Source organism: Notolabrus celidotus, chromosome 17 (assembly GCF_009762535.1).
Source record: "Notolabrus celidotus isolate fNotCel1 chromosome 17, fNotCel1.pri, whole genome shotgun sequence".
NCBI lineage: Eukaryota > Metazoa > Chordata > Actinopteri > Labriformes > Labridae > Notolabrus > Notolabrus celidotus.
In genome coordinates this window covers 21,858,452-21,878,280 of record NC_048288.1, presented here as the reverse complement: position 1 = coordinate 21,878,280, position 19,829 = coordinate 21,858,452, and the positions used below count along the sequence as shown (strand labels likewise).

General features: G+C 40.9%; 1 protein-coding gene across 2 annotated transcripts in view; it reads left to right on the top strand.

Moving 5' to 3' along the window:
- The first annotated feature begins 2,893 nt into the window (after nt 1–2,893).
- Nucleotides 2,894–19,829, top strand: part of nck1b (NCK adaptor protein 1b) — a 47,612-nt gene continuing 30,676 nt past the window's right edge. For both annotated transcript variants that reach the window (XM_034706393.1, XM_034706392.1), the window contains exon 1: nt 2,894–3,164. The gene's annotated coding sequence lies outside the window, so the exon portion shown is untranslated. The remainder of the gene's footprint in view (nt 3,165–19,829) is intronic.

The window sequence follows — 19,829 nt, the reverse complement described above, 5'->3', positions numbered from 1 at the left end:
TCAGACTAATGCCCAGAGGCAGGTGCTCTGTATTGAATTAAAGTCCTCTTTAACAACGACTGACCCTTCTGCTTTTCTGTGTTGACTCACCAGCACTGCGTAGAAAACCAAGTCAGACTCTGATTCCCCTGAGGCATGGCAAAACAGCACTGGGTCGAAATAAAGGGATAATGAGAATGCAGAGAGGATGAAAGGGGAAGTGTTGCATGTTGGTTTTAAAATTGAAAAGACACTGATGTTCCACTAACAGCCCAGCAGGTGGCATTCACAATCCACTTTAGTACTTGCAGAGCGACAACAGAACTCTAACTGAAATTGTTCTGACCAAAGCATCCTGTGGTTAACAACGTGCAGCTAAGGAAAATTAATGCATTGCTATTGTTTGAAAAGATTATATACTGTTCATCCGGGCTCTTTTCATTTTCTTAGCAGGAGTAGTAATTGGACAAATTTACAGCTCATTGTAAACACATTATCACCTGATAAAGTGTTACTAATTCATAACACTCTGTTGAATGTTAAACATATTTTATTGAAACAGGAAATAATAAAATGTTGTGTGATAACCACAGTCATAATAGAGGTGTTTCTTGCCACGACCAATACATTCATGACAAGCACAATTGATTTTCAACCAGAGGCTGAACCACAGCCAAACTCATAATAATGTGACATTTTCTTGATGTCATGAGTTGCTTTTGTTTTGTGTTTCTTTGTTGTGTTCTGTCTGATTTCTGGTTTATTTTAAGTCTGCATCTTTGGTCCTCCTTCCTTTCTCCACACATGACACTCTAACTGCAAAGGTGCACTCTGTCCACCATGTTTTTTTAATTTATTGTCAGTAGTTACAGATAACTTTCAACCTTAAAACGTTGAATAAACAGAGATAAAGTGAGTGCAGTCTCAGTTGCATGTCTTGTTTATTACTGTATCATGTATGTGTAGTATTACAGTCTTGTTTTCAAAAGGGGTTTTGGGTGCAGAAAGCAGAATACCTGCAGGGGAGGCCCATCTGTTTGAGCAGGAAATAGACTGCATCCTGCAGCGCACTGCAAAACCTTCCAAATTACACTGCAACTCTATTCACCGCAGACATGTTTATTAGAATATAACTTCCCTGGAGGGGCCTGAATGGAATTTGATGATGAGTTTTTCAATGTGTGTCTATGTGTATCTTTGCTGCAGAGTAAAGATGACTGAGCAATTTTATGAAAGGCTCAAAGCCACAAAGCTTTTTATCACCAGTTCAACTTTAAGGCCATCATTGATTAAGTAAGGACAAGATTTAAATAATGCCAGTCAACATTTAGGCTTATCATTGTGAAAAGAAGTTGCAAATCACTTTTAATGTAATCTAATTACTGACAGACGCATCCTTTCACTTGTTCAGATTAAGTAATTGGCTTAAAATAGACTTGTATAAACATGCATTTCTTTTTGTTTTCAAAAATTTAAACAGGGATATAGATGAGCCCCATTCAGGGCTTGGAAAGACTTGCGTCCAACTTTTCTGTGGGACAGCTGATTGTGAGCTGAATCACTAGGTTAAAACAGGGGTTCCAAAAGTGTGGGTCGGGACCAGGGACACCCTTGAGGATGGCGAGACAAAAATAGGGGGTCTTGAGGTGTCTTCCAGAATGTTTTTTTTTTTAAAGTTATCTAAAAATAGTACATTTTACCAATTAGAGTAAAAAAAAACAAACAAAAATAGTAGCTAAACTTAAAAAAACATCAACTTGAAAATAGAAAAGGTAATTCGTTTTCTGCCTTTCTTTTTGCCAGATGAGTCCTAAGTTTAGGGTCAGTGAACAGTTACTTATCAAAAGCATCAGTAGCAGTAGGTTAATGCTCTTGCTTGTTTTCTCTTTTTTAATTGTGTGTCTTATTGTGGCCTTATACCATACTTTATACCATCCCATCTCATGTGACAGCTTGTGTTGGTATGACAATAAAAAAACCTTGAATCCTTGAACCTTGAATTCATGATGGCACAGGAAAAACAGCCACATGCTTTATCCCAGTTTTAGAAACTGGGAAAAAGTATCATCTGATCAGCTTGTGCACATGTTTTAGAGCTTAACAATGCTAACTTATAAATTGATGCATTAGTTACTTGTCACTATAAGTTTTGTCTTGTTCTCTTTGGGAAACTTTTTATGCTCCTTGTAAAAGAGACTTTGCATCTCAAAGGGGCTATTCCTGGTAAAATAAAGGTGAAATCAAAATAAATAATGCTCATATGGGTAGACTAATTTTCTGCAGACCAGCTAAATGAAGCCACATTAAATCACTTTGAGGGACAGTGGGGGTCTCAAGTCTTTGTCACCTATAATTTTTGGGGTCACAGGCTGAAAAGTTTGGGAACCCCTGGGTTAAAACGTGGAATATAGCAGTATTCAATGACACAACAATGCTCCTATCTTCCTTTCATGAATATGTGTCTATAAAAAGACAAGATAAGATAAGATAAGATATACTTTATTTGTCCCCGGTTGAGGGAAATTCTTTTGTTACAACAGCTTACAACACAGGACAGGGGAATACAACAATGTACTAACAGTTTAAAATTATAATAACAATAATTATAGCAATGACAAGGGTAAAATATAATAAAATAAAATAAAATAAAATAAAAAATAAAAATAAAAATAAAAATAAAATAAAATAAAACAGAATAAAATAAAATAAAATAAAATAAAATAAAATAAAATAAAATAAAATAAAATAAAGTAAGTGATTAGTTTCACTCACTGGCCTTTCACTTCGAAAATCATGATGGATGCTCATCATGGGAACTCAAAACATCAGCAGCTGCAGTGTGATTCAATGACAACGCCCTCAGCCAATCATAACACAGCATTTTCTTCCACAGCCAATCAGACGCGAGTAGGCGGGACCTGGAGCCTCAACAGCTTGTGCAGTTTGCTGTTAGCCTAGCTGTGCTGCTGCTGAGCAATGACATGCTTTGATACAGAAATGCTATTCCAACGGGGCACAGCGTCTCATCAGCTAGGCTAGCTCTCTGGAGTGGAACATTAACTGGCTGCTTGCTAGGAGTCTGGATACCATTAGAGAGCATCCAGGTCTAGTTTGATTCTTCACGTTGATTACCCCCCACCCCCCCAAAAGGAGGACAAGAAGAGGTGGCCATCATCAGATATCGGGTAAGAAGACGTGGTGTGACTGAGCAGGGGATGAATCCAAGCTGAGAGGGGGGAAGCTTTTCAGAGACAGGCTGCCATACTAATGTTTTCTCACCACAGCTACAGGCTAGCTGGTTCCCTTCAATTCACCGAGTAACGTTACAAGTCAGGTCGGCTAGCAGCTAACTGTTCACCCAGACAAAACCCAGTCTGTGCCAACATGGCCAACACTCTGTTCCCCCAGCTGCCCGTAAATCAGATATCTGAGACTACTGGGACTATTTTCTGAATCATCTGAGTCAGGCTAGCCAAGTTAGATAGCATGACAGCGTGTCACACTCTAAGTTATCTGATAAAACTGCAACACCAACCAAGTAAAATGGGGTTACACTTCATTTCGTGCACTGCACCACGTTAAGGCGTTAATTCCTGGGAGGGGGGGGGAATGGCCTGAACTCGTTGTCATGAATCGTTTTACAAATGGAAATACCGTCATTACATCCGAGGCTGGGCTGTATCTTTTGTTGCTTTTATGATCTCTGCTACATTGGCTCCATTGGCTCAGACTCAAGTCGCCGGGTGTTGCTTGATCCAGCTTGCTTATGGTCACGATGGAAGCATTCCTTGACATTCATCTCCTCCTGTATCAAACAGGCTGTTTGTTGGCTTTGATTGTAAATGCATGAACTGGTATTATTGTGACTGTACTTTTTTTTTTTGCATACTCACAAGGGATTTTGTTGCTGCATTTTGTTGCTGCATTAGATTTAGAGAATAATTGGTGGGGATTGCAGGGTAGCTCATGATATGATCCCTCATACATTGCCCATGATATAGATAACATCATATCCAGCTAGACCAGGGGCGTCAAACTTATTTCAGCTCAGGGGCCACATACAGCCCAAGTTGATCTGAAGTGGGCCGGACCAGTAAAATCCTAACATAACATATAAACTCCAAATTCTTCCCTTTGTTTTACTGCAAAAAAGTGCATTCTGAAAATGTTTACATTTGAGGAACTAACTTTTTTACAAAAACAGCTGTTGTATTTTTCACCATGATGAGTCTCATAGTGGGGCCAAATACTATATTCTTTAAGCACTGAAACCTGCTGTGAACACACCAAACTAGTGATAGACTGATATGTTTTTTTCAGGGCCGATACTGATACTGATTATTAGTAGTCAAGGAGGCCGATAACTGATATTTGGAGCCTATACTCATTTGCAGTAAAGGGGAAATATTGGCGGCAAAATTTTGAATAATACAAACTCCAAACTTAACTTTGTTTAAATGCCTTTAAGTATATGTTTATTAAACAGCTTTCAGATCACATATCTTTGTTTTATGGGGATATTCCAGTGTTTTTGAAGTGGGGTTGTATGAGTTTTAAATCACTAGTAATTGTAGGGGCCACAACAGATGCTGCTCAGCTCGTCCCCTGCAATGAGAAACTGCGGAGAGAAATGGAACCTAACCTAGGCTACGGTTTCTGCGGACAATGTCATTTCTGCCACGTGATTTAGTGAATTTCGAGACAATATAAACCAGTTTTAAATTGATCTCTTATCGGCCGTAAGATTTTTAAAAAAGGCTGATGCCGATACACGTCAAAATGCCGAATATCGGCGCCAATAATTGGCCCGGCCGATAATCGGTCTATCCCTACACCAAACACAAAGGTTACCCATTTACAGCAAAAGAACAGATAAATTATAATAATGAAGAAGGTTAAGTTGACTATTAAGGACCCCCCAGCTCCAGCATGAGCAGTTCGCTTGCTGGACAGTGTGGTATGCAGGGGTCCAAAAAGTCTATGAATTTCTACTGGAGTATGCAAACTGCAAATATTCTTTTTCCTCACATTGAGAAAAAAAAGTCTCTGAGTGCTGTTCAGGTGAGCTCAGTCAGCTGTTTGATTTTAGGACAAACTTGAAATAGTAGTTACTTTAATTGAAAAATTGCAGTTAATGACTTTTCTGTAATTTTTTCACTTTGCAAAGTCATCCCGCGGGCCGGATTGGAACCTCTTGCAGGACGGTTTAGGCCCGAGGGCCGCATGTTTGACACCCCAGAGCTATAGGCTATGAGATAATGAGTTAATATGATGACTTTACTGAAGAATACAAAATGCCTCTGAAAGGTGGAGCTTGGGATTAGTGCCTCTGCAGGTTGTCATGATTAGAAGGGAAATATGTAGGGGTGTAACGAGACACTCAAACCACTGATTTTTGGGTCACTATACGATTCACTCAGTAAACTGGATTGAACTCAAAATTTAAATAACTATTCATTTTATTTCAATGCTCAGATATGGACAGTTGCAATGTATATTTTTCTCTTTTATTTCTTTGTAAACAAAGTAATCCTTTTTAATTTCTAAGGTATGTTGTAACTCGCATAAAACCACTGAACACTTTTTTTTCCCACAGCTTGCAAAAAAACTAAAATGACCACACAAAAATACCCTGTGTGGAAATTTCAGAACAATTATAGAGAAATGAAAAGTGAAAGATTCCCAGATTAAAGTATTAAAAACAAATACGGTAAATCTCTTTAAATTAGGGATGTCAATTTATTGGTAACTAAAATACAGATAAATTGAATTGCAGAAGTCAGGACAGAGATATGTTGCTGGACCTCATTTTCATTGTATTTCCTGAAAGCCTAAAGTGATGCTTTGGATATCTAATAAGAGTTACTGTTCTTATTCAAAGACAGAAACTCACACCTGCACAACCTCAGGGAAATGTCTGAACTTTTGTCTACCAAGGGACACCAGTAATAGTAAGAAACGGTTTCACACACACGGTATTTGCCTGTTTTGGTGTGTGTGTGTGTGTTTGTACTTCCTCCCTCTGATTATCTCCTAACATTGTTTCTACCTCACACAACCAGAGCCAGACTAAATGTCATGCTTCAGCAGCACAATAGGCGATAAGGTTTTGTAATTGTTGGCAAGCTCTTCTGGCTTATGTTTGTTACAAAACTTGCTCAACAGCGCCATGGAACAATCAGCACATTAATACGGCTGGGGGGGGGGATTTTATCTCACTGATTTAAATTTGGAGATACGCGGTGGGTTAAATGTGGATGATTTAGAGGGGGTTAGCACCATATGTGCCTTTAAGGGGGGTCTTTTTTTTTACTGCAGCTGCTGAATAGTACAGCTTCTGTAATTATTGTCACACTGACAGACCTCTTCACAGTCTCTCATTTAGGTTTCAGGGAGGTGAGGGGGAGGAAGACATTTGGTGTGCTCTCTGTGGAGAGGAGACCTGCTTGTTGGTGAAGAGAGGCCAGTTTGATGAAACCTATGGCGAAAAAGCTGTTACCCCTCAAATGCTGATACACTATTTAGCTTTGCATGTGAATATTATGGTGATGTGGCCTTATTTCTGTGTCCTATTTATAGATACTGTTGACTCAGATTACCCCTCATGCTCTTTTTGTGATAATATTACTCTGTAGGCTTATGAAGCAGGGATGAGCCCTCTTGGTTTAACATCCTGGCCCTCGCCTCTTCCTCGCTGCCTGTCTGTATGATACCGGCGGCCTCAAGCAGCCAAATCTGTTGCCACAGCCTGCGGGAAAATACCAACTGTGCATATCCTTAATAGCCAAAAAGCTACTGCGGCTGAAAATGTCCCCAGTCCAAAGACAAGCACAGGAATCTCATCTGTTTAGGTTCTCTAGGTTTCTACTGAAGATCAGAAAAAAAGGTGATTTTCGTTGCAATTGTCCCACCCTTATTTATCTCAGTTATTACATTTCCATTTCCTCTTTTTCTTTCATGGTTCCATTTTTTCAGCCTGACATGTTTCCCCTTCACTGCTCATGCATGCTCCGATGTTTAAAGAGTCAATAACAAAGGTACTTTCTATATATATGATACCTCAGGTCACCTCCTGAAATAGGTATTCAACCTTTCAGTTCATACACAAAGACCAGGGTAAAAAAAGAGGAAGAATGAAAAAAAACTGCATATTTTGATTTACCTCAGTGTTGTCACAGTGAAGTCTAAAAACAAAAGCAAAGTCATCACCGAGCATCGCACAGACAACTCTGTGATGACATCTCCTCCCACTTCTGTAAAAAATGTCCATCGAGGCTGTTTGTGGTTGATATATTTGCTATCATTTCTCATATGGAGTGAGTGATTTGACTTCCTCATTCTGTAGAAAAGATGTGTGAAGTTTCAGTGGTGCTTTTCTTTATTAGTTCATAATGGTTGGGGGGGGGTTTCTTTTATTGGTTATGGCAGTGTGAAAATGAGGATGTGTACCTGTGACTTGACCGCAGCAGTCTGTCAAGGCTCAAAAAGGCAACACTATGGAACACATTTATTAAGTGCTGGTTTCTTTCTTGAAAAAAGTAGATTTTTTTTTCTTTCTTTCACAATTCTTTTTATTGATTTTGTTATTACAGTGCATGTAAGCTTGACAGTGTAGAAAAGTAGGTACAAAGAGTCTGTGCACAAATGACAAATGGTAACACCCACCACCTCAATGACCATGGTTACATGATGTTTTTTAATACGGAATTAATTATTTAGAATTAAATAATTTGGAATTAAAGTATTCTCCTTCGTGTTTACATGAAATAGTAATCCTGAATTGAGGTTTACATGGAAAACACGTTTAATCGTCTTTATTCAATTCAGCTTAAGGTGGGGGTTGGGAAAAAAGAAAGAAAGAAATGTACTTTATTAATCTCCAGGGGGAAATTCAATTTTTTTCACTCGTGTTATTTTTCAGACATGCATACATGTACAGTTTTTGGTATATACATACAATCATGCACACACATGCAGTGGACATGCACTTAGGGAGAGATGTCAGAGTGAGGATGCTGCCATCAACCAGCGCACCCCGAGCAGTTGGGGGTTTGGTGCCTTGCTCAAGGGCACCTCGGCAAGTGAACCAGCACCTCTCCAGCCACCAGTCCACTTGCCAAACTTCGTTCATACTGGGACTCGAACCGGCAACCCTTCGGTTCCCAAGCCAAGTCCCTATGGACTGAGCTACTGCCGCCCAGGGAAGGGTTCTGATTGGACAGTAGCGTGCAATTAGTCCAATTTACATTTACCGGAAAAAACAGACTCCAGTTCCTGCTTCTTTTATTTTCGGTTACAACATGGAAGACCACACAATAAGTACAACTTTCGCTTTGATTTTGATTATAGTTTTGAATAAGCAGCTCAATACAAACATACTGCTTCACTTTCGTCGGCTGAGGAGGAGAAGAGAGTTAGAGTACCGGTTAGTGCAACAGCTGCTCTACCTCAGCCTGAAATATATGTCCGCCAGCACGGAATATGTGCTTCATCGCGACAGGACAAGGGAACGAGCATGCGCAGAACGAACGGAATTAATTTAAAGCGGAATGAACGTATACATGATCAAGGAATTATTCAATTCGGATTTAAAATCTGAATAAACCAGACACTTACTTCAGATTTAAGTTAAATTTGGAATTAGGTGTTTACATGGTCGTTTTTATTCTTTTTAAAGAGGATTTAATTTTTATTCTGAATTGGAGAGGAATTAAAAGTCTCATGTAAATGTAGCCAATGTCAGATAGCTTCTCTTTGGCACTTAGGGCTGGTTGATACTTCTGCATCTCCCCTACGCAGCAGTGTTCGACGCGGACATGAGCACTACACACTTCTACGTCGATGTGTCTGTGACACGCAGCAAAACTCCTCCGAAACGCTTGAGGGCAGTGTGGTCTCTCTGATAGTCGGGTCGCCTGTTTCTGGTCCCGCTAAGTTGTCTGATTTACTTTTTCACAGTGATTCAGAGCGTGTTATGTTAATCTACAGCTGATACATGTTGCTGTTTATCATACAGGGAAGAATAAAGAGCAGACGTCGGAGGAGTTTGCATGTTTGCTTTCAATTGACGACATGTTACGGAGAAAACGTTACGCAAGTGATCCAAATAATGTTGTAGCTTTACTAGCAGTTCTAGACCTGACATTTGTACCCCTAAAAAACAAGTGTGGCTAGTTTGTCTTCTGTATGGATGTCGACCATGTTGTTGACAAAGCTGGTTGAACATATGAGTGTTATTGGTCCCACATGAAGAACCATTCAACTGATCACCCATATAACTGTGTTATAAGACAATTCACATTCAAACATCCATAGAACCAAATTCAGATCAATTGAGCTTCAACTATGGTTTTGATTACTTTAGATTAAGCTTCTAATGTATAGTGACAGTTTCAGTAGTGCAAACAAACAAACCATGTCTTGAACTTGAACTGAAAAACAGAGAGAAGCATTCCTTTTTTCAGTTCTCTAAAAAGCAGACACAAATGAAGCTTGAAAATGCAAAATACACTGTCTGTCTGTCTGTCTGTTACAAAGTATATGACAGCTGTACAGGTAAAGACCAGAGTTACAGTCCCAACACATAAGGTACTTTTCAGATGATTAAATCTCTGAAAATAGAGCTTCTTCATAAGATTTTGTCTTCTGACAGCACGTTGGAAATTTGACCAACAAGCTATTAATACTGCAAACAGGCTTAGCCGTCAGATATGACAGAAAGACAACAAAAATCTGAGATTATTCAGACCATTTATCTGACGTTATGAACACAGTCCAATCTGTCAGAACTCGAGAGTCAGAATTCAGTCTCTACTAAATCTGCCGTAGATTGTTCTCATTTGTTATGACAGAACCATAGACTGTATAAATAATGGACGTAGTATCCGTGACGTCACCCATCTGTTCCTGAACACTGTTTTGAAGACAATCGTCGGTGGCAGCCATGTTGGAAATGCAGAACTCAACCAGGCAGAGTGTGACGTAAAGAGGCGGAGTTTGAGGCTCCTAGCCAACAGCTATGTGTTTCCGTCTGGGAGTCAAGTCAGTCGTGTCTTCATTTGGGCAAAAACTCGTAATCTTAATATCTTCTGAACCATTGCGTTAGAAAAAATTCACGCCCCGTACAGTGTGTGCCGATAGAGAAACTAGCTATGTAGGGCCAAGCCGTTTTTGAACCAGGCTGTAAACATGTTTATTAATGCTGCAAAGATTGTCTTTTTTAAATTGGTGTCTATGTGATTTCCGGTGTTTCTGCAGCCAACCTCAAGCGGATTCTCGATGAATTGCAGTTTATAGCACTTCCGCATGGGCTTCATAGTTTGAGACCGGAGGTTGCCGCTTGGACAGAACTGACTGCTGGTGTCAAAATCAGCCTAGTCTTTTTTTTTAATTGAGGTGGGATTATTATATCAATTTGTGGGCACATTTTAAAAATATTACACGATTTCCAGAAGTTTTAAATCCTTCTGTACCCTCCAGTCCATGCATCTGAGTTTCAATGAGGTCTGTAACTTGCATTGTCATCTGTAAGCGTCTCGACTGGCACTGAAAGAACTCCCTGTGTATTCCATCAGAGTCCTCTCAGTGTGAGGACCGTGAGTGTGCTGTTTGTCAGCGATGAGGCTTTTTTTCCTTTCTTGTTTCTCCTCTATCGTATATCTCGCTGATTCGTGCAGATTTCCATGGCATCGCCGTGCAACCTGGAATGCACTCAAGATGCTCATACACAAGTCCCAACACGTGGCTCTCCCAGAGGTCCCAAGTGGCTTGTTTAGTCCTATTGTGACAGCACCCTGAGGCTCATATTTGCCAGGATGTACGGAAACCAAGAGGAAGCTGGTGTATCCATTTCACCTCCCTGACACAGGCTGTCTGGGGTTATTATCTTGCGGTTTACAAATGATCTGCTATTTTGACTGCAACAATAATTTTTTCCAGAAGGCTGCAGTTACAACAAGGTTTACAGCTCCATTACACTGCATGGCCTGATTTAGATTTGATTCAGATCGTCTCTTTTACTGACTCCTTAATGCCATGATGGCCCGGCACCACACACAACCAAACCACAGACAGATTTAATGTACAGTAGTAGTCCACGTTAGGAGTCCTCCTGCTTTGTAAACTTGGATTAGTCATTAGGAAATCCCCCCCAGGCTCTCAGAGACTGTGAGGTAACCTGAAAGCTCGTTTTGCTGCTTTCTTGATCCCAGGTTGCTTGGATGTGGCCACAGCTAGAGCTGGTAGCTGTAAGCAAAAAAGGCCACCCAGAACAACAACTGAAAACTCCAGCAACAGGCAGGGCGTGGATGCGGAGGTGTAGGCTCTTCCTATTTAGGTGGGGTCTGAGAAAAGTGATCCGTTCTTCCACAGAGGTATTATGTTCTGGTGTGTATTTGCTTACAGAGAAGATGGGAGGGTTTTCAGGCTGAGGAGGGGACACTTGTCATCTTTGTTGAAGTCATTCAGTGTAAATAGTGGAAGGCAGTAATAAGATAATGTGGATCTGGCTTACGCTCAATTTAATTCCTCAAATGCAGGGGTCTTATTTCTAAATTTAGACTTCATGAAGGCAAGCGGCACAATGGAGTTTGAGGATGTTTTAGTCTGTCATTCCTCCCTTTTTATCTTTTAGTTCAAGTAGCTAGAGCATCACTTTGTCTCGTGTTCATGTCATCTGTTCTCATGCGATGCTGGTGTCACCATTGCACAAAAGAAGGAGCCAAAAGAGGAACGGTGGATGATTACATCAGACATTTGTGAGACCACAGAGAAAGGTGCTGCTAAATCTGGATTTTTCATCAGATGTTCAATGCTGAGTGGAAGAGTTCTGTATTGTCAGGTGACTCACGATATGATACGATACAATGTGATGCAATGCACGGCCCACGATGCGGTGACTCAGCAGTAAAACTTCTGCCCCTGTATAAGCTTTGAAGCACATTTTCCACTTTTTGTCAATAAAACAGGCAGTAGAGTGTTACAAAGTGGCTAACTCTGGTCTCAAAATATGAAGCCCATTGTGGAAGTGCCAAAAACTGCAGTTCATCAAGTGTCCACTTGAGGCTGGCTGCAGAAACACCAGAAACCACATAGACACCCATTTAAAAAAGACAATCTTTGCAGCAATAATAAACATGTTCACAGCCTGCTTCAAACATGGTTTATGTCTGAATAGCTAATTTCTCTATGGACACACACTGTAATAGGGGGCAAATTTTATTATAACTCTTTATTTTTTAAGATATATTTAAGATTAGTTTTACCTAACCTCACACTAGCTTGGATGAAGTTAGGTTGAGTTCAGCATTTCCAATATGGCACCCATCGACGATTGGCTTCAAAACAGCGCTTCAGAAACAGATGGGTGAAGCCACGAACACTACGTCTATTTCATATACAGTCTGAGTGTTACATAGGTCTCCATGGTTTTTGAAGTCCACCCATCACAGGCAAGTGCATCACTCAGACTTGAGTGCCTTCTAAGTCTTCTTACTTTCCTTTTGGTTTTAAACGTGACGAGTGCATCTCCTAACTTCTTCCATCATAGTTCGACATTATCCTGCTGTCTTCTTCTTCCATTGTGCTGCTGTGAACATCTTCTTTAGCCAGTTAAAGCTGCTGTTGGTAGGAATGGTGTAAAAAACGTTACTTTTTTTCTGCTGGGTTTGGAGAAAAGGTCATAATACCCGTCTGTACTCATCGGTAAGTGGAGTAATTTGAGACTATTGCTAAAATCTCTGCGTTTTCCAATGTCTTTGTATCAAGCAATGTTATTATTCCCCTTGTTCCCGTTATGACGGACCAATCATAGCTAATCTCCAATCCTCTGTTCTGATTGGTTAAGGGGCGGCCCCTACTACGTCCTCTGATTGGTTATGAGTCCGGCACTGTCATGATTGCACACGCCGATCTGTGATGAGGGGCTATTTTGAATTGACATTCAAAGTCTCTCTCTCTCTGAAAAGATGTTTACTCCGTGACTACCAACAGCAGCTTTAACCTCCGTGTACATTCCCCTCATTCATTTCATAAATGCTACCATGAGGTGTCAGGAAGTTGTGTCGTGGTGGGTCAAATTTGCCGGGAAATCTGGAAAGAAAAATATTGATATTTGGCACCGGAGTAACCAATTATAATCTCACACGGCCTACCTCTAAAGTTCAGCATCTTCAGGCCCCCCCAAAAAATATTTAAAGTGTCTTCTCTCTCTCTCTCTCTCTCTCTCTCTCTCTCTCTCTCTCTCTCTCTCTCTCTCTCTCTCTCTCTCTCTCTCTCTCTCTCTCTCTCTCTCTCTCTCTCTCTCTCTCTCTCCCCTACACAACAAATTTCAGCCTCGTGTGTGTAAAATGATTAATATGCAGTTTCACAATATGCCTCTGACTAGTAGTAGTAAAGTAGGAAGTGAAAACAGGGAAGTGAAAACCGCTTGAGCAACCGTTGTGTTTAGAAATTATATCACTTTATAATGGGTGCCAAATCAGTCTTTACATCTAATAAAAATCCAAGCCATAGATCAGATTAGATCAGTCTATAGCTAAGTGGTATTTAGCATGGGAATCCTCACCACATATCTCACACTGTGGCGGTTGTTTACGCTTCTCATAGATTTGTTTTGCACTCTGAGTGGGCCTTTTGATGTGAAGTTGGCCTTAAAAGAGCGCCTCAAACTTTTTGGTGTTTGTCGTTGCTATGAGAGTAAATCTCTGGCGGTTCTCAAAGGACATGAGCCCCGGTCTATTTTAGGCCATTCCCAACTGCTGAGGGTGATCCCGAGGGGTGAGCAACCAACTGCTTTCACACACTCATGCTAAGCCCCTAAACACCAGAGGCCCCTCTGCCTTTAATAAAGTCTGATGTGGTTTTGAAACGAGGAGCATCCTCCATTTATAAGGCGTTCAAGTCCAAACTGCTGAGAGCATGATCTCCCGTCTCCTAATTGAGGCCCATTACTTGCATCAATGCAAAGTAGAGATATGTTATCTGCACTCCATCACGAGGTCAAGCCTGCTCTCTGTCAGATTGCATCACTTTCCCATCATCCGGTCACCCTTGTGTCCACACTTCCTGTCTCACAGCTGGCCTGCCAAGTCTCTCATGACCCTTTGCTTCCATGCTGCTGTTTTGTTTTGTTTTGAGAGAATCTAGGACAGCTGGGATGAGAGTTTGCAGTCTCACGGGTTTGAGCTGTCGTGGTTTAATGTGGAAAAAATAAGAGAGTACACACTAGCATGTTTCCGTCACTCCTGCAACTCTCTGTTTCCTGTGAAGACAGACTAACCGACAGTACCCCCCCAGCCCCCCCCCACCCTGTTTGCCAAAATGTGAGTTTTGGTGTCATGTTGGAGGAAGTGCAGCAGTGCCAGAGGGGCTGAGTGAGCAGTGAGCATACAGAGCACATTCCACAAGGCAGCAGAGGCTGTGATTTTAGCAGGCTGTCACAGGGATTAGGTTACTCTGTCTGCCTCTGTGAGCTCATGCTGTTGCTGTCTCAGTGCCTCAGCAATCCTGTAGAGGAGCGGGACACTGTTTGCTCCTCCCTAAGGCAAGGATCCATAATTATTCTTTTGGACTTGTATAGAGTATCCAGTCATTAATACATCTTTACAAAGAACTTGAAGCGTCAGTCTGATCAATAAAGCCAACATTTCATTGGAATCCACACTGAACACTTATGCTATTCCAGTCATTTCCTCCTCATTCATATCTCTGGTATTGCTTCCTGATATCATACATTCCCAAATAAGCCACTGGGCGTGCTCTTTGACTACTTCTTCACGTTTGTGTTTTTTCTTCCTCCTGTACAGAAACTCTGGCTTGTGGCAGCAGCTGTAGTCTGCAGGAAGTGGTGATGAACTTGTCACTGTTGTTTCAAAGTAACTCGCAAACTTGCTCTGCATCTCTGTTCCACCACCAAGGTGCAGTTGTTGTGGTTTGTGGTTTTCAGTCCTGCTGCAGTGAGTCCCTTTTAAAATGTATTTGCAGACGTGAAATACCACTACCCATTATGCCTATGATAACAGTGCCAGGTTCGGGGTAGTTATCTTCTGCTGATGGGAAACAGTTGTGAGCAGTGTTGGCACTCATGAGAACATGAGTGGAGTACTGATAGGACCACTGGGTGACCTGTCACTGGCCTACAGCTGCAGCAGATAAGTGGACCTGCTTTATCAGCTTGGTATTTGGTAGCTTACAGTGCTGCGTATCTACATTACATGGGTACCCATGCTCCTTCACGTCGGGTTACGACTGCAAATAAAGGTCAGTGCTGCACACGGTCAGGGAAATTGTCAGGTTATTTTCTGTGGAAATGTTTACTGGTAAAATCAAATCACAAACAGATGTTTAGAAAGGAAATTGATTTTATTAAACTACTAAGAAAAAACAGTTTCACTACCAAGTACAAAACATAGACTGTATATAAAATGGATGTCGTCTCGCTAGGCTTGAAGTGAAGCTGCCATATAAACTGCTCCCCCTAGTGGCTGGCTGCAGTATAGGTCAAAAACTCAGTCTCCCCCATTCATTTGAATGGGGCTGCGGTCAAACTTTAAAAAATAAATACACATGATAGGAATGTTTCTCACATCTGTATGCTGTGACGATATGTAGTTATTATTTGACTGTTTTGTGTTCAAGGCCTCTTTTTTCTGAAAAGTTTCTTTTTCGTTAGTTATTAGAGGTTAAAAAACGTTTTTACTTCCCGGGTTTGTTTTGATTGACAGCTGCCTTAGAGAGAAACTCTGTAGGACCTCGGGACGGTACGCTGTAGGGCGGAGCTTGTAACTCTGGAAACACACACATTTCCTACTGTGCAGACTCAGGCTGCAGAACATGTACAAGATGTCTGCATTCTGCAAAGGGATATTTTGACTTCAAAACCGTACAATTGGAAAAGGCAGAGCAACACTGTCCATTATACAGTCTATGGTACAAAACTGTAATGGGTGTTAAACACAACATTATGAAACTTTGTAGTTAAAAAAAGGCCTGAAGTGAAGGATTGAGAATAACATACAATTTGCAATTACTTTGTTCAGTATTAGGATATGAAGTGCAAGGAATACAAATACTAAATGCACAGTAGTCATATTTATGGATGGGATTTCAATCCAAAATACTATGCGATAATCGCTGGCATCTACTCGATGATTATTCGTAATCGAGCCCCCCTGCGCTGCAGATTTAGACAGTAAACGTAAACACTCCACAGGACACCCGTCCCATTAAAGGTCTGTTTGTGTGGCAGTTGTGTTATCCAGTGCCAGGCAAGGTGCTGCTAGTAGTGGGCACTGGCAGCATCTGTCTCGACCATAGACTGTATAAATAATGGACGTAGTATCCATGAAGTCACCCAAGCGCTGTTCTGTTATCGTCAGCGGGTGTCATATTGGAAATGCTGAACTCAACCTAACTTCTGTCGAGCTAGTGTGAGGTAAAGAGCTACATTGTTTTCGCCTGTCAGTCAAGTCGGTCATTTTTTTAAATAGGCAAAACTAGGGGCGCTGGTGGCCTAGCGGTCTAAGTGCCCCACATATAGAGGCTATAGTCCTCGTTGCAGAGGTCACTGGTTCGATTCCCGGCCATGACCATGTCCTTTTTATTTTTTATTTAACCAGATAAGTCCCATTGAGATCAAGACCTCATTTTCAAGGGCGACCTGGCCAAGAGGTCAGCAGCACACGTCAGAATAAATGGCACAACTCAACAACATGGAACATATATGCAGACAGTATGTAGAAGCAAACAATAATAATTTAAAGAGTGCAACTTATTTTCAAGTAAAGTGCAGTTTGTGAATATAAAACAGCATTTCAAAACACAGGCACTGTTCTGGGGTCTTTCTTTCATTTAAGATAGACTTAAAGGTGTCCAGAGAGATGAGATCCGACAGATTCAAGTCCTTCTGGAGTTTATTCCAAGCAGTAGGAGCAGCAAAACTGAACGCTCTCTTACCGAACTCTGTCCGAACACGGGGAACACACATCCGCAAGGTGTCGCAGGAGCGCAAGGCATAGTGACTTCCTGATCTCTGAAGATAAACACATAAATACATTGGGATCAAGCCAAGTAGACATTTGTAAATTAGATGAGGCCAATGTGTTTGCCTGCGCACACTCAGGGATGGCCAGTCGGCTCTGACCTGCATGCCCCCCCCCCCTCTCTGCTCCCCACATTTCCTGTCTCTCTCCAGCTGTCCTATCATAAAGGAACAAAAGCCCAAAAGTATAACTTTTTAAAAAAAAGGGCAAAACTTGTAATCTTAATATATTCTGAGCTGTCAAGTTAGAAAAAAATTCACCTCCTGTACAGTGTAGATAGAGAAATTAGCGCTTCAGATCAAGCTGTTTTTTAAACTAGAGCATGTATTTGGGGAACTTGCTTAAACCGCTAGACCAACAGCGCCCAACACTATACCAGCTTTGGTATAGTGTAGGGACTATCACCATCCCCTGCATGAAACCTGGAAACTTGTCCCAATTCATTGTGTGTTGCAGGCGATAAAAAGCTAGCTGCTAGCTGCACCACTTTTAAAGCTTTGCTCCATCATTTCATAACAGGCATGCATTTCAAGAAATCAGTGATATACTATTGAGTAAATAAACCTTGTGGAATGTAGGTCGGATTGAAGATACTCTGTGGAATCAGTCTGGAGTTGCGTTAGTGGCCAATGGATCTGTTCCTCACAGGTATCAGAAATAACGTTGGCCGAGCTCAACTGCTGAACCAGTAACTATAAGGATGCTAACTCCACATGGTGAAAACATATCTCATTAGAACTGCACAGAAACTGCTTGTTGTGGACTTATATTCTGGATATTACTGTAGTTTGTATCAATGAAGGAGTGTGAGTCAGCTGAGTTACAGGTCTACAGTTAGCTGCCTTTAAGGGTGATATTACTGTAAATGAAATACCCTCTGCTGCTTTAACTTGCTGCACGCTTCTAAAAGGAGTTGTCTCAGTTAGTGGGGAATCCCACAGTTACTATTAGCACACAACTTGACCACCTGTCTAAACCTCCATGTGGTCAGCTCACTGTTGTTGACAGCCACAGTGTGTGCACACAGATTCTGCTTGTTAGTTTTTTTTTTCTCTGGTATTTGAGTTTATTTTCAGAGCTGGACTTTCTTCATCTATAGGAGCAGTTACTCATTACACAGGTCACATGACAGTGAGCAGTGAATCATGACATGATACAAGCTGTGACTGACTTCTCATGATTTCAAAATAACACATGTTGACTAAAAATCTATAGCAACAACACAGACTGACCTTACTGCAGGAGAACAAACCCACACTTGTTGCTACTTTTTAAAAAGGGTATTAAGACCATCTCATCGTAGCCTGTTTGCTAAAATCCTAAACATTTCTTATTAACTTTTTTAAATCTGGGGAAGTTTTGATTATTTTTTCAGGAAGAATTTTACACAAATGATCACACAAAAGCTGGCACACTTGGATCAGACATGCTCGCCTGTGCTGTTATATCTTAATGCCGGGGTTCTCAAACTTTTTGGGACCAGGGACCCCTTACAAGTGTGAACATTTTTGAAGGACACCCTCATAATTGTAACATAGATTAAACACATGCTTACTACCATTTGCATTCTTAGATGCTCTTGGAACAATTTCAGGGTTCCCACGTGTCCTGGAAAACCTGGAAAACCCGGAAAACAGTTGACCACTTTTCCAGTCCTGGAAAACACCTGGAAAATGGCAGAAAAAGTAAAATGTCCTGGGAAATCACAGATTGTCCTGGAAAATTATTCCAATGTGACTGCATGCGACCTGACAAGGTTAAAAAAAACACATCCCCATTCAACATTTGTGGCCATTTTTGTCATTCAGTTCTATTTAGGTCAATCAATGCACTGATCCTCTGATCCTTCAGTAAGGCAGCTTCCAGAGTCCTTTGCTTGCTCTTTTGTTTTTTACTTAGCTCATTTTATATTTTTTGAGAAAAGAGAAAGCTGAGATGAGAGTTGGCCATCATTGTTACTTGGTTGCACAAATAAAGTGCTGTACATCTGTGGTTGCATTGTTCTGTAATTAATTTGCCATAATTTTTAAGCATGTAAGAGATGCTTTCATGGATAGCCATAGACTGCATGTCTTTCAATGTAGACTTCCACTGAGAGGAACATATTAGACTATTTAAGAACTAAATTAGGAACTCAATTTAGACTGTCATACCAGCTTGATCATCATGGAAAATGTCCTGGAAAATGATCTCTGGAAAAGAGTGGGAACCCTGAATTTGTATTTTAAAACGTATCAATCTAAATACTTCAAACCTGTTCCATAGTGATAAACAGAAAACACTTCACCATCTGTGTTTTCTGGCGGATGTATACCTTGCTCTTTCGCTGGAAAAAGTCTTGAGTTCTGTCCTTATATTCCGGGTGCTTTGTGATCAGATGTCCCTTTTAGCTTGGCTGGCTTCATAGCTTCGTTTGCTTGCATCTGAAGACACATGACGCATTTTGGTCTCCCATCACTGTTCTCAATAAAACCAAACTCTATATATATATTGTCTTAATTTAGCTAGCTTGGGCTTAGCATCACTTGACGATGTGAACTGATTTAGAAATGGCTCCATGCTTGCGAGCTACTAGGCAAAGCTAAGTAGTGGCAGGAACAGACCGAGTGAAGTGTGAATGAGTGATACGTGACAGATAGATGTGAAGTGTCAGAATCATATCAGTTTCTATTGGCCCAAAGTCAACTAGGGTAGGAGTAATGGGTACAATATGCTGGTTTCATTGGCTCAAATCGGTGTTCATTTTGTCAACTAAATTATGCTGATAAATGTTCGTCAATGACTAATTTTTTCATGACGAAAACGAGACTA